General features: G+C 43.9%; 1 non-coding gene across 1 annotated transcript; it reads right to left on the reverse strand.

The window, feature by feature from the left end:
- Nucleotides 1–809: 809 nt before the first annotated feature.
- LOC128119535 (U6atac minor spliceosomal RNA) lies at nt 810–935 on the reverse strand. The gene has a single exon (XR_008221565.1). It is a non-coding gene; the product is annotated as a U6atac minor spliceosomal RNA (small nuclear RNA).
- Between the last annotated feature and the right edge of the window lie 11141 nt (nt 936–12076).

Raw genomic sequence — 12076 nt, forward strand, 5'->3', positions numbered from 1 at the left:
ATTAGTCATGAGTCAAAACCACTGTCATCATTCCTATTGCTGTCTACTAAAGCACTAATACTAACAGTTTCTAGGAAAACATGTAACCAGACTAAGTCAAGTCCATGATATACTTGCCCGCCCGGATACCATGCTGTCACTGTTCATGTCTAGCTGCTCATGTTGTAAGGCCAGTAACGTCCAACAGTTGCTTATGCCATTTTTGATGGTACTGTTAGCTAAGGAAGTTGTCCTTTGGAGCCACCACATTTTTACACTATTATAAGTGGCAGAATATGTGCTTAAACTACACAGAAATTTTCATGGAGTCACTTTTTCTCACTCTTTTATTCTCTCTTACTGCCTTAGGATTCAGACATGCATTGCCTTGGTTACTCTTAAATGACACCTGCCTGCTACACTGGTAATTACCTCTCCTGTTTATGCCAGTCCACGGACTTGCTACAGCCTTTGAGTATATACCCAACCTCTTGTTCTCTCTTCCTTTAGGTCTAGTGCATCCAGAAGGAGTTGCCCACGTAAACACCCTTTATTAAAATACCCATTTAATATCTGGTGGACTCACAAGTCCTCCACATGTGCCCAGGCAATCCTCTATCACAGGGCATTCAAGGTGCAAATGTGAATTTTCCTTCATTGAGAGTATTTGCTCCAAAAGAGAGATCATTTGTAGAAGACAGTAAGAAATGCTCTTTTATTTATTCATGCTGATTTGTAGAGGAACTTAAAAGTACAAAATCTGAATTGCAAAAGTCATAAGTATTCATCTCAGTTTTGACCTTTGTTCTCCCTACCCCTTGATGCTCCCCAAAATATCACAATAGCCTTCCTAAGTAAATGGCAATGCCTAAATCATCAAGGTATTGTAAGGCCAGAGGGCCTCTTCCATCCTTGTCAAGGGAAGTGTTAAAGAGAAGTCACCTTTTATACAACATACCACGGCCTTCTTAAATAAATTATACAACACACCATAACCTTCTTTAAATAAATTGAAGTATGTTCACTATCCCAAAAGGACCCATCAAGACCTTAATGAAAGATATAAAAATAATAATAAAAGAAGTTCCACGTTGGATTTCATGACAGAGTATAACAACACAGAAATCTCAGGTCTCTCTTAAACAACTTTTAGTCATGATATTATTTCTAATGTGAGGGCCACAGGGGAATAGCAGCAAGAACAGCTAAATGACAAAGCAATATTAAAGACCCTGGGGGTGGTGGGGGGTATTCTGTGTTTTCTTTTTTGTTTGCTTTCCACTGTGATGTGTTTGTGAAGTATTTTTTATTGGAACATATTCATGGTACATAGTACTGGGTTCCATAAGGACTGTGGCTTCCAATTTAAATTGCTTTATAGAATGAAGTTGGAAATTACCACGGCTGTAGAAATGTCTACCAAGTTTCCTACCAACCCTTCAAGTCAATCACCATTTCATCTATCTTGAAAATTAATTCGCTCAGGACCCTGGACCATGAGGACCCGTGGGTGTCTTTTGTAGCTCTGGCAGGTAAAAAGACACCCACAGGGCAACCTGGGTCACCATGGTCCAGGCCACCTGAAGGCATCCACAGGCCCACTTGATGCTACATGGCTCAAGACAGCAACAGACACCCACAGGGCAGTCTGGGTCCTCAGGATCTGGGCTGCTGGAAGGTATCCACGGCCTTCCCAGGGGTGCCATTATGATGAGCAAGTATATGGTGGAGAAACGGGAAAGAAAGAGATGTGCAATGATTTGTGTGCTGTGGTAAGAGGCTCATGTCGGCACCCTGCTTGCCGCCCTAGACCAGCCTGACATTCAGGCTTGGGCTGCTGCCTAGGGCCATGTTTGGGTCTGTGGTCCTACCGTAGCTGGAGTCTGTGTGGACCTCCATGGCCCACATTGCCACCAAGGCAACAGGGATGCTAGGGGTCTGGGCCGACACCTGTAGCCATTTTGGTATCCAAGGGCCATGCTGCCACTGGGCCCATGTTGATCTTGAGGGGCCTGTGCTGCCACTGAGGGACATGATGGTCTCTGTGGGAGCCCACAGAGGTTTCCTAGTGAGATCTGAGCTTGCTTTTCCCAGCCGGACTGCATAAGAGGATGATTGGACCTCGGGCCTGGGTACCAGGTGTTTGGAAGGGTCTACACTTGGCTGTATCTAGCAAGGGGGAGGTCTTCTGCCTTGCCCCGTGGCAGGTTCTGAGCCATTGGGTATTGGCCCAGGTCCTCCTGAAGCTATCCTGTTTCTTCTTTCTTCCTCTCGTCAGCCAGGCCCATCCTTCTATCTACAAGTTATTTATTCCTCTCTCCTCCTCATAGGAACCCTGTGAAAGGTGGGGGCTGGTTCCCCACAGACATTCACCCCCAGACCTGAGCTGCTGCAGAGAGCCATGTCTGGGTCCGTGGCCCTGCAGCAGCCAGGGTCTGTATTGACGCCCATGGCTTCAGTAACCACTGAAGGCTGTGCAGACAACCAGGGTCTGGTCAGAGTTTATGTTGGTGTCCTGGGGCCATGCTAATCTGGATGGCCTGTGCTGCCACGGGGTCCATTGTGACATCTCCAGTCTTTACAACATATTAATAGACTATTTCACCCCCATTAGAGATGTGGACTGATGGCCTTTACCCACCAACAGGTAATAAGAAGAGCAAGTAAGGGTTGGGTGAGGGTCAAAGACTGTTATGACAGACAAGCATCCCTACATGAAAACAAGAAGGGGAAAGACTGAGTAAATGTTCCTCTCTAATACCACCCTGTTCATCTCTTGTATTCCCACACTGGTCTCTGAACTAATCTTCATATGTTCACTACAGTTATGTTCCCACAGTAGCTAAACAACTATTATTATTACTGTCAAATATACATCATAATATTACGGATGGGATTGTTCGCTTCTAAAATGTATACATTGAAGGGCTAGCCCTACCCCACCCCAGTGTGGCTACATTTGGACTATGGAAGTAAAAGGTTAAAGAAAATCACAGACTTGGGCCTCTGATTCAGTAGAATTAATACCCTTTAAGAAGAAACATGGAGGAATTTGATTTTTCTGTTCTCCTCTCCTCCTCTCCCCTCCCTTCTCTCCCCCCTCCCCTCTTCCTCCTCTTCTCTTCTCTTCTTTCTTGCCTCCCTCCATCCCGCTCATCTGTCCCTGTTACACACACTGAGAAAAGACCAAGTGAGCACACGCCAGGAAGGCTGCTGTGCACAACCAAGTCGAGAGCCCTCACCAGAGATCAACCCTGTGTGGTCCCCACCTCCCTTTTAGACCTCCCAGTCTCTGGAGTTGGGAGATAATGTATTTCTGTTGTTTAAGCCTCCTCTTTGTTGTGAAAGCCTGAGCTAACTAAAACAAATATCATAACATTTACCACTAACACCATTTTACAAAAGTGTTCAACTCAGTGCTGTTACATTCGTCCACAGTTTTTTACAGTCATCACCACCATCTAGTTCCAGAACCTTTTTATCACCCTGTAAGAAAAACCCTACATTCACGGGGCAGTCATTCTCCATTTTCTGTACCCCGCCCCCATCCCTTGGTAACTACTGATGCTTTCCATTCCTATAGATTTGACTCTTCTAGGTATTCATATATATAAAGCCTGAGGCCTTTAAGTCTGCTTGGGCTTTGCTTGCTTGCTTGCCTGTCTCCCTGTCTGCCTGCTTGCTTGCTTGTTTTTTGAGAAAGGGGTGAGCTTAATCTACCACACTGCTGGTAGACAGGCATGGGCAGGCTAGGACTCTCTACCCTTGACTAGACAGCCCATTCTGGCCTTTTACTTACAATCTCCTACCTCAGCGCCTCTGAGTGCTAGGATTACAGGAGTATGCCACCACGTCTGTCTGTCTGTCTGTCTTCTTTCAGCGAGCATGGTGTTTTCATATGCTGACTCTGGGAGGTGACTTTTGTTCTGTGAGGAACTGCTAGACTGTTCCGCAGCAACTAAATTCCTACTGCCATTATTCTAGTCTTTCGGTTTCTCCACATCCTGACCCTTGTCATTCTACAATAATCTTTTGGAAGTGCAAACCCCGTCAAACATATCCCTCCTCCTTTTAGATTAAAAAGAAACCCCTTTGCTATGCCTACAAGGCCTAACATTCTTTGGCTGCCTTCTCATCCCTATCCACTAGCACTTCCTACCCTCCGTCTCTGAGAAGCAGTGCACAGGTCATCCACTAGAGCTTGTAAAATGTTCAAGGCACTCTAATTACACAGAGATCTCATACCTGCTGTTCCCTTGGACCTCAGGCTTGTCTCCTGCTAACAAAGATCTCTGTTAAAACAGACATGCTTGAGAGAATCTTCCAGGGAATACTGTAGAAAGAAAAGGCCTGGAGAGTCACACATGTACCCTTTAACACCCGTAATCTCATCACTCAAATTCATTGCCTTCATAGCCTTCAGATCTAAACCTCGTCGTATATTCACGTACTGTCTTTGTCTACTAGAACGTGAGCTTTATGAATGCGGAACTTATGTCATGTTCGTGTTCACTGCTACATCTCCAGTCACTAAAGAGTGTCTGGAGCAGAATAAACACTCCACAGCATTCATCATTCATGATCAATGACTTAATAAGCGAATGAACAAAAGAATTCCAGACCAAAGAAGATTGTGGGTCAAGAATGTAAATACTAGTTCCATTAAGCACCAGATGTGTTTTGTTTTGAGTCAGGGTCTCATTGTAGAACTCACTATAGCAGCCAGTCTGACTTCAAACTCATAGTGATCCCCGCTCAGTCTCCTGAGTACTGGAATTATAGGCATGAGACACCATCCATGCTAAGCACAGGGTATTGTAGATGGTGGGACTTTATTCTGGGAGTGGCGAGAGCAAGAAATGGGTAACAGGCTTGAGACAGAGCTTCAGGTTCTCATGAGCTTAGCTAAGGGCCTTTCTGCTCGTCTCGAAAGCTAGTCGTGCCACCAGCCCCTGGGGAATTCTAAACAAAGGTAGTTACACACCTTATGAAGTATTACAGTGGTGGCTATGTTCAGACTAAAGCCAAAATCAGAGAGAGATGTGAAAAAACTGTGAACACCTGAGAAGAAAGAGAAGGGCTTGGATGCAGAGCTGATTGTGCACCCAAATGATCCCTGGTGCTTGCTGACCAACATATTCCAGGTGTGCTTGGTGACCTAGCACATGTTCCAGGTGTGCTTGGTGACCTAGCACATGTTCCAGGTGTGCTTGGTGACCTAGCACATGTTCCAGGTGTGCTTGGTGACCTGTCACATGTTCCAGATGTGCTTGGTGACCTAGCACATGTTCCAGGTGTGCTTGGTAACCTGTCACATGTTCCAGGTGTGCTTGGTGACCTAGCACATGTTCCAGGTGTGCTTGGTGACCTAGCACATGTTCCAGGTGTGCTTGGTGACCTAGCACATGTTCCAGGTGTGCTTGGTGACCTAGCACATGTTCCAGGTGTGCTTGGTGACCTAGCACATGCTCCAGATGTGCTTGGTGACCTAGCACATGTTCCAGGTGTGCTTGGTGACCTGTCACATGTTCCAGGTGTGCTTGGTGACCTGTCACATGTTCCAGGTGTGCTTGGTGACCTGTCACATGTTCCAGGTGTGCTTGGTGACCTATCACATGTTCCAGATGTGCTTGTTGACCTATCACATGTTCAAAGTGAGGAAGGTATGGAGTGAAAAACTGCACTAAGGTCTGAGCCCTGTCAAATAATAGTGTTGCTGTTCACCAGAAGAGAGGGGAGAAGAGGGGAAGGAATGAGATTTGGATTCTAGAAAAGCTTGCTTCGAGTTTTCATGATATTAAAAGTCAAGTAGATACTTCTACAGATGAACCTCAAATCCAGCCAAAGAGGAGAAAAAAATGGGGAAGAGAGAAGAGAAGGGAAAGGGATAGGAGAAGAGGAGGAGAGGAAGGCAGAGGGGAGAAGAAAAGAGTCGGGGGAACAGAGGGGAGTAGAGGGGAGGGAGGGAGGGAGGGAGGAGACAGGACAGGATGGGACAGGAGAACTCGACTGGAGAACCAGGCTTTATTTCAAGGGGGCAAGTCCATGGATTTTGAAGAAACCGCCGGTGAGAGTTCAAGCCATGATATGAACATGGGAACAGAGGAGGTAAATGTACAAGTACCAAAGAAGCAGCTGGAGATAAATGTCAGAAAGGAACAATCTAGAGCATCCTGGTGGCCCCGGACTCCAGAGGTGGGTGTGTTTAACAGGACACCTAAGCCCGGAAGCCTTCACTGACTTTGACTTCAATTCGTATCATGAATGTCTAACATGCTTCTAAACCTCAGGGATGAGCACACAGAGAGAAGACAGTCCCTCCAACTATGACTAGGATATACACCTAAAAAGTTCATTTCCTGCCTTCCCCCCATACCATCAGAAAACCAGAGAAATCAGAGCAGAAGCTCCACCTTCCTTCCGAACCTGTCTGTTTCACGAGACACTGAGACACATTTATTCTAGGCTAAGAGTAAACTTCCCATGGAATTTACATGTGTACTGCCTAAAGTAGTTCGAGTTATTATACCCATTTTTCATCTTCACTTAAGGAACTTTTTCAAAAATAGAACCAGACACCACTTAGTGTGGAAGTAAGGTCTTTCTCGACTTCACTGACATGTCTGGTACAGAAGACACATGCTTGATTTGTTCCGAGGCCAGGTGGAAATGCTCAGGAAGCAAGCGGGCCAAGGGCTGTGAGAGATGAAATGCGAGCATGCGTGCTTCCCTAACCGAGGCCAGGCATGCAGCCATCGACAGCCAGAGCTCCCTGTAGAATTCCCCGGGGTTTTCTGTCCACTCTGCTCTCGTTTGAACTGTTTTTATAGCCATGATAAACGGACTCCAAATAGAAATGCTTCAGAACACATGGTCTCTGGTGCTGGAGTAGGTTCAGATGTGTTTCTGTTGTAAATACGCACCCTGGTTCTTGGGATTGTTCTCTGGGGTCATTAAAAGCCCATGAAGGAACATGGAGAGTTAAAGGCTGATTAACCTCAGCGAGTGAAACACCATGCAATGGAAGATCAGGTATGTTCAAATTGTCTGAAACCCATTCTGGCAGGAATGCCCAGGCTCCTACCCACAGAATTCACAGGCTTCACTGTGTGATACATCAATATTCAGAGAGTCCTCCTCCAGGGTTTTGTGGCCCTACCTTCTGCCCTGGGGAGAGTAAGACTTCAATGGGATCAATCTAACAGTCTTTCATGAATTCAAACCATTACACCAAATGCTAATGAAGATTAGAGGAACCTAGGACCAATGATCCAGGGCCGATGTACTCTCAAGACACAGTATGAGGAGATCTAAGAAAATGGGCATGGCAGACAGCCGCAGAGCCATGCTGGAATCCAGCTGGACAGGAATCCCTGACCTTCCCATAGTCCCTGTGCCCTAGGATTATTAATACTGGTTTTGCAGAACTGTTTTAAGAATTAGAAACAAAGGCCATGCTCACTGCTTAGATAACAGTTCACGGTAGCTCTCCTGATCTAGTCCACTATCACAGAACCAGAACAGATGCTCAGCAATAATAATAATAATAACAATAATAATAATAATAATAATAATAATAATAATAATAACCATTTCTCAAACTGCTGATGGTAGGAAATGAAATACTCTCTTTCAACTTGAAATCCAGCCTGAGGATAATCCAGTAAAGATAAAAACAGAAACGCCCCTGGTAATCTCTTTTAGTGGGAAAATAGGCTTTAAAAATTAATTTCTATTTTTTCTCCCTTTCTCTCTGTCCCTCAGTCTCTTTCTCGCTATATTTTCGTCATTATTCTCTCTCTCTCTCTCTCTCTCTCTCTCTCTCTCTCTCTCTCACACACACACACACACACACACACACACACACACACACACACTTCTTCACAACTGCGCAGTCAGCAAGTGAGCTGGCATTAACGTGGCAGCAACAGGATCTGGTGGGCAGAGGAGGGCCCTGCTCACACCACAAAACTCTAATTCATGTTCCCCAGCATCCTAATTCCCTTGATTGTCATTCGCTAATTCAGAACAAACAGTGGGAAAACTCAGCGACCCGACTGTTCAGAGCAGACTACCAAATGAACTTGAGCGGAACCATCCCATCGGCTCAAGGAGCGAGAGGACATGGGAAAGAAATAATACAGGCTCCTGCCAAGACAGAGGGTAGACAAAGCATGGATTTCAGTGTGGCTAATTCCCTAGGAGAGATTTCACAAGGGCCCAAATCTTGCAAAGCATGAAAATCACATGGGCTTTTACCAAAGAGGAAGTCAGACACAATGCAGGGAAGGGCTTGGGAGCATTGGCTGGCTGCCCAGGCTCCTGAATGTGTCGGTTTGTCCAGCCAGCCCAGCAAGTACATGCAAATGCAGCCCCAGAGCTAAGTGGAGCTGAGGGAGGTGAAGCCATAAACAATAGGGGGAGTGGTGATTCTCAAGGAAGGTGTTCCTTAGCGGTCCATTGTTGAAGATGGAGGTGAAAAGGAAGTATTGGCTACCCACTCCAATACATCTCAGATCCAAAAGCTGTTTCCACCTAATCACCAACAAACAGCCCAGTGCCCAGCTCTGGGCTGTCGGTATGGTAGATTTTTAAAGAACACAGCCCTTCCCTGAAAGGCAGCCCAATGTCTGATAGGGAATGTAAAAATCACCACCAGGAAAAGGCATCCTAATGGAAATATGTAACTCTCAAAATTCAGATCCATGTTCTGTTCACTATTTAGTCTCCAGTGCCTACCACCCATTGCCAGTTGTTTGGCTAAATGGAAGGCAAGTTAAATTCAAAATACTGTTATACTGATCATATATTAGAGCTGAGGTCTGAGCGTATAGATCAATGGTATAACACTTCCCTGGCATGTGTGAAGGCCTGGGTTTGATTCCCTAGAATCCCACGAAAAATAATAAAATAAAAACTAAGTAAGGAGAAAGGTTAATGTAGAAACAGACGGTCAACTGAGTTTCCCCAGAGAAAAAATAAAAATACAATAGGATGTTATAGACAAAAGAAAATATTCCAGCAAGAAGGAAGAGTATAAGACTGTGTATATAAGTACGCAAGAAATTAGAATCCCATGTGTTGATCTGAGTTACTGTTCCTTAATGTGTGGTCTATAGACCACCCACAATGGATTTTGACTTTACAATTTAATTCGAGTCTCTTGAATGGAGAACCCAGAAATTTACATTTCTAATAAGCGTCTAATCTGTTTTAAGGTGTATAAAAATTGATCTGGCTAAGGGGATAAGGCAAATTTAAGCAAATGTATACTCTTCCCTAAACAGCAGTCATACACACACATACACACACACAAATAAAATAGTAGGTAGGGGGAGAAGGAAAGAAGGGAGCTAATTTAAGTTCTGTATAGAGGACGTTAGTGAAGGGGTTTGAGTCCACTCCACCTGCTAGTCCACGAAGTGACTGCTGCGCTGTGCTGAGACCAAACAGGACATCTGTGGCCTGTGTCAGACAACCGAAGTCCCTCTAAGTCATTCGTTAGCAGTTTTACTCTATCCCAGGGGCAATGAAGCACTAGTGTAGGTTCCAAACCAAGATCCTGACTGCCTCTACCTCTCAACCTACCACGTACTCGTTGCGGGGAGGGGGATTCCTTTTGACCAGCATCCCAATCACTGACTTTCCCGCCCCCCCCTTTCCTGTCCTTAACAATTCTTGAGTGCATTTCTTACATTCACCTCTCCATCGACTAGCCTTCACACGCTCTGTCCTCACTGTTCTGTGGACATGGCTCTGAACCCTCCAGTAACTTTGTAATTGCCAAGTCTGCCAGACATTCTGTGGTGCTTGCCTTTTCTCCTTGAGTGACCCTGTGTTAGTACGTTAAACCTCATCATCCACGTTCCTCTTATTTTCCCAAACTTTCTATTGTTTCTATTATTCCACATTTTTAAAATCAATGAACATCTGTTCTTGCCTTTGCATACCTAATTCCTGTGAGCAAATTCATCCAGCATCTGCTACTATTGTCTGGGTACAAAAGTTACCCTAATATTGAGAAGCTTAAAAATATCCATTTTATTATGCTCCCACAACACTGTGGGGCAAGAATCTGGAAAGGGTACAACAAGGATGAGTCCTCTTTATCCAAAACATCTGAGCCTAAGCTCAGAGGACTCAAGGCTGGAGTGACTTACAGGCTAGACATGTGTGGTAGACGAAATGTGTGCAACCCCAGATATTGGTATCTGGGAGCCCTAAACTCATTGGAGCGGAACTATAACACTATAACGTGGAAACTTTGAAGGGAAATTGAGTTTGGATGAGGTTTGTGGGTGAGGACATCACACTGAGATTGGTGTCCTTGGGAAAAGGGGAAGAGAGTAGAGCAAAAGGTATACAGTACAGCCAAAGGAGACCATCGGCAAGCCAGGAGGAGACCCTCAGCAGACACAAGATCTCCTAGCACCTTATTTTGAACTCCCAGACTCCAGAAATAGAACTGAGTATTTTGTTTTGCTCCCCTGTCGATGATATTTTTGCCATAGCAGCCCAAATGGATGAAGACAGACTGGGGAGAGGACTCTTTACTGGTGTTCAGTACCTAGTCTGGAGTGACCAGGATGTGTTCCAACATGTGATCTCTCCATGCAGCCTAGGCTTCCCTGAAGCGCACTAGCTTGGGACTGGAGGCCAGGATGTTATAATTAACAGGGCAGCAGCTGCACGGTATTTTCTGGCTTAGCCTCTGAAGTCACACAGTATCGTTTTCACCTGTAACACATGAGTCACACATCTATGTGAGTTCAAAGTGAGGGAACATACACGCCATCGCTTAAAATGAAGACTAATATGCAAGAGCTTTGTAAGAGTCATCGGACATCCATAGTCATAGATTATACATAACTTCAAAATAGTCATCTCAAGCCTGGCTCTATATTTATATTTCCAACTGATTGTTGTTGTTGTTATTTTATTTAAAAACAAGATATAATTATAGGCACTTGTTAGGAGGAAGACACAGTTCTAAGTATATATATATATATATATATATGTGTATGTATATATATATATGTATGTATGTATATATATATATATATATATATATATATATATATATATATAAAGTCATACCCCACAATAACACTAGGAGGTCAAAACTATTATCATTACTACTTGAAAATATTTTTAAATTATTTCCAATGGTATATAATAATTGCACATATTTATAGGAGACTGTAATGTATGCATGTATTCAACATATATTGATCAAATAACAGTAACTAACATATACTCATCATCTCAGTCATTGTTTGCTTTGAAAGCACCAAAATCCTTTCATGTACCTATTTTGAAACATAAAATAAGCCATTATTAAATGTAGTCACCTCACCGTATCATAGAATACTAGAACTTCTTCCCTTATATATTTCTTTGGGTTTTTTTTTTGTACCCAATCACCATTTCCATTCCCCATTCCCAACTTCTGGAAGCTACTATTCTATTCTCTACTTCTATGAGGTCAGCCTATATAGTTTCCACATGTGAGTGAGGACATATGGTAATTGCCTTTCTATGGTTATCATCACTGTTTTAAAAAGATGCTAAACATTGCTCATTAAGAACACCCAGAAAATACAATGGAGCTATTCTATGACCCAAGCAATCTGTTTCCAAATCTTAGTCTTTTAAGCAAGAAACTACCTGGCACAGATCTTCCACGGGCATTTCAAAACCAGAACAATCAAAATAGAGTTTTAATCTACCATTTCCCAATTAAAATAAAAATATCTTACTGTATTTCTTACACAGTCTCTCCTGACTAAAAATTCTACCATTCATGTAAAGTCCAAACAACATGTTGAGAACCAACCAAATCTCCTATACTCTTCAAGTTCCCATGTGAAATTTGTCCCCAAACTATGTCAATAAACCGCTTAAGGATTCCCACAGTCCCCCACTGTTTCCCATCCTGGGAACCCCATGAACATTGTCCCCTGTTCTACTGTATTCAGCTTCATCTGGACTCCTGCTTTGTGGTGGTTTGAACGAAAATGACCCCCAAAGGGAGTGGCACTATTAGGAGGTGTGGCCTTGTTGGAGGAAGTGTGTCACTGTAGAGGCGGGCTTTGAA

The sequence above is a fragment of the Peromyscus californicus genome, unplaced genomic scaffold (assembly GCF_007827085.1).
Source record: "Peromyscus californicus insignis strain IS unplaced genomic scaffold, ASM782708v3 Scaffold_23__1_contigs__length_62951481, whole genome shotgun sequence".
NCBI classification, from domain to species: domain Eukaryota; kingdom Metazoa; phylum Chordata; class Mammalia; order Rodentia; family Cricetidae; genus Peromyscus; species Peromyscus californicus.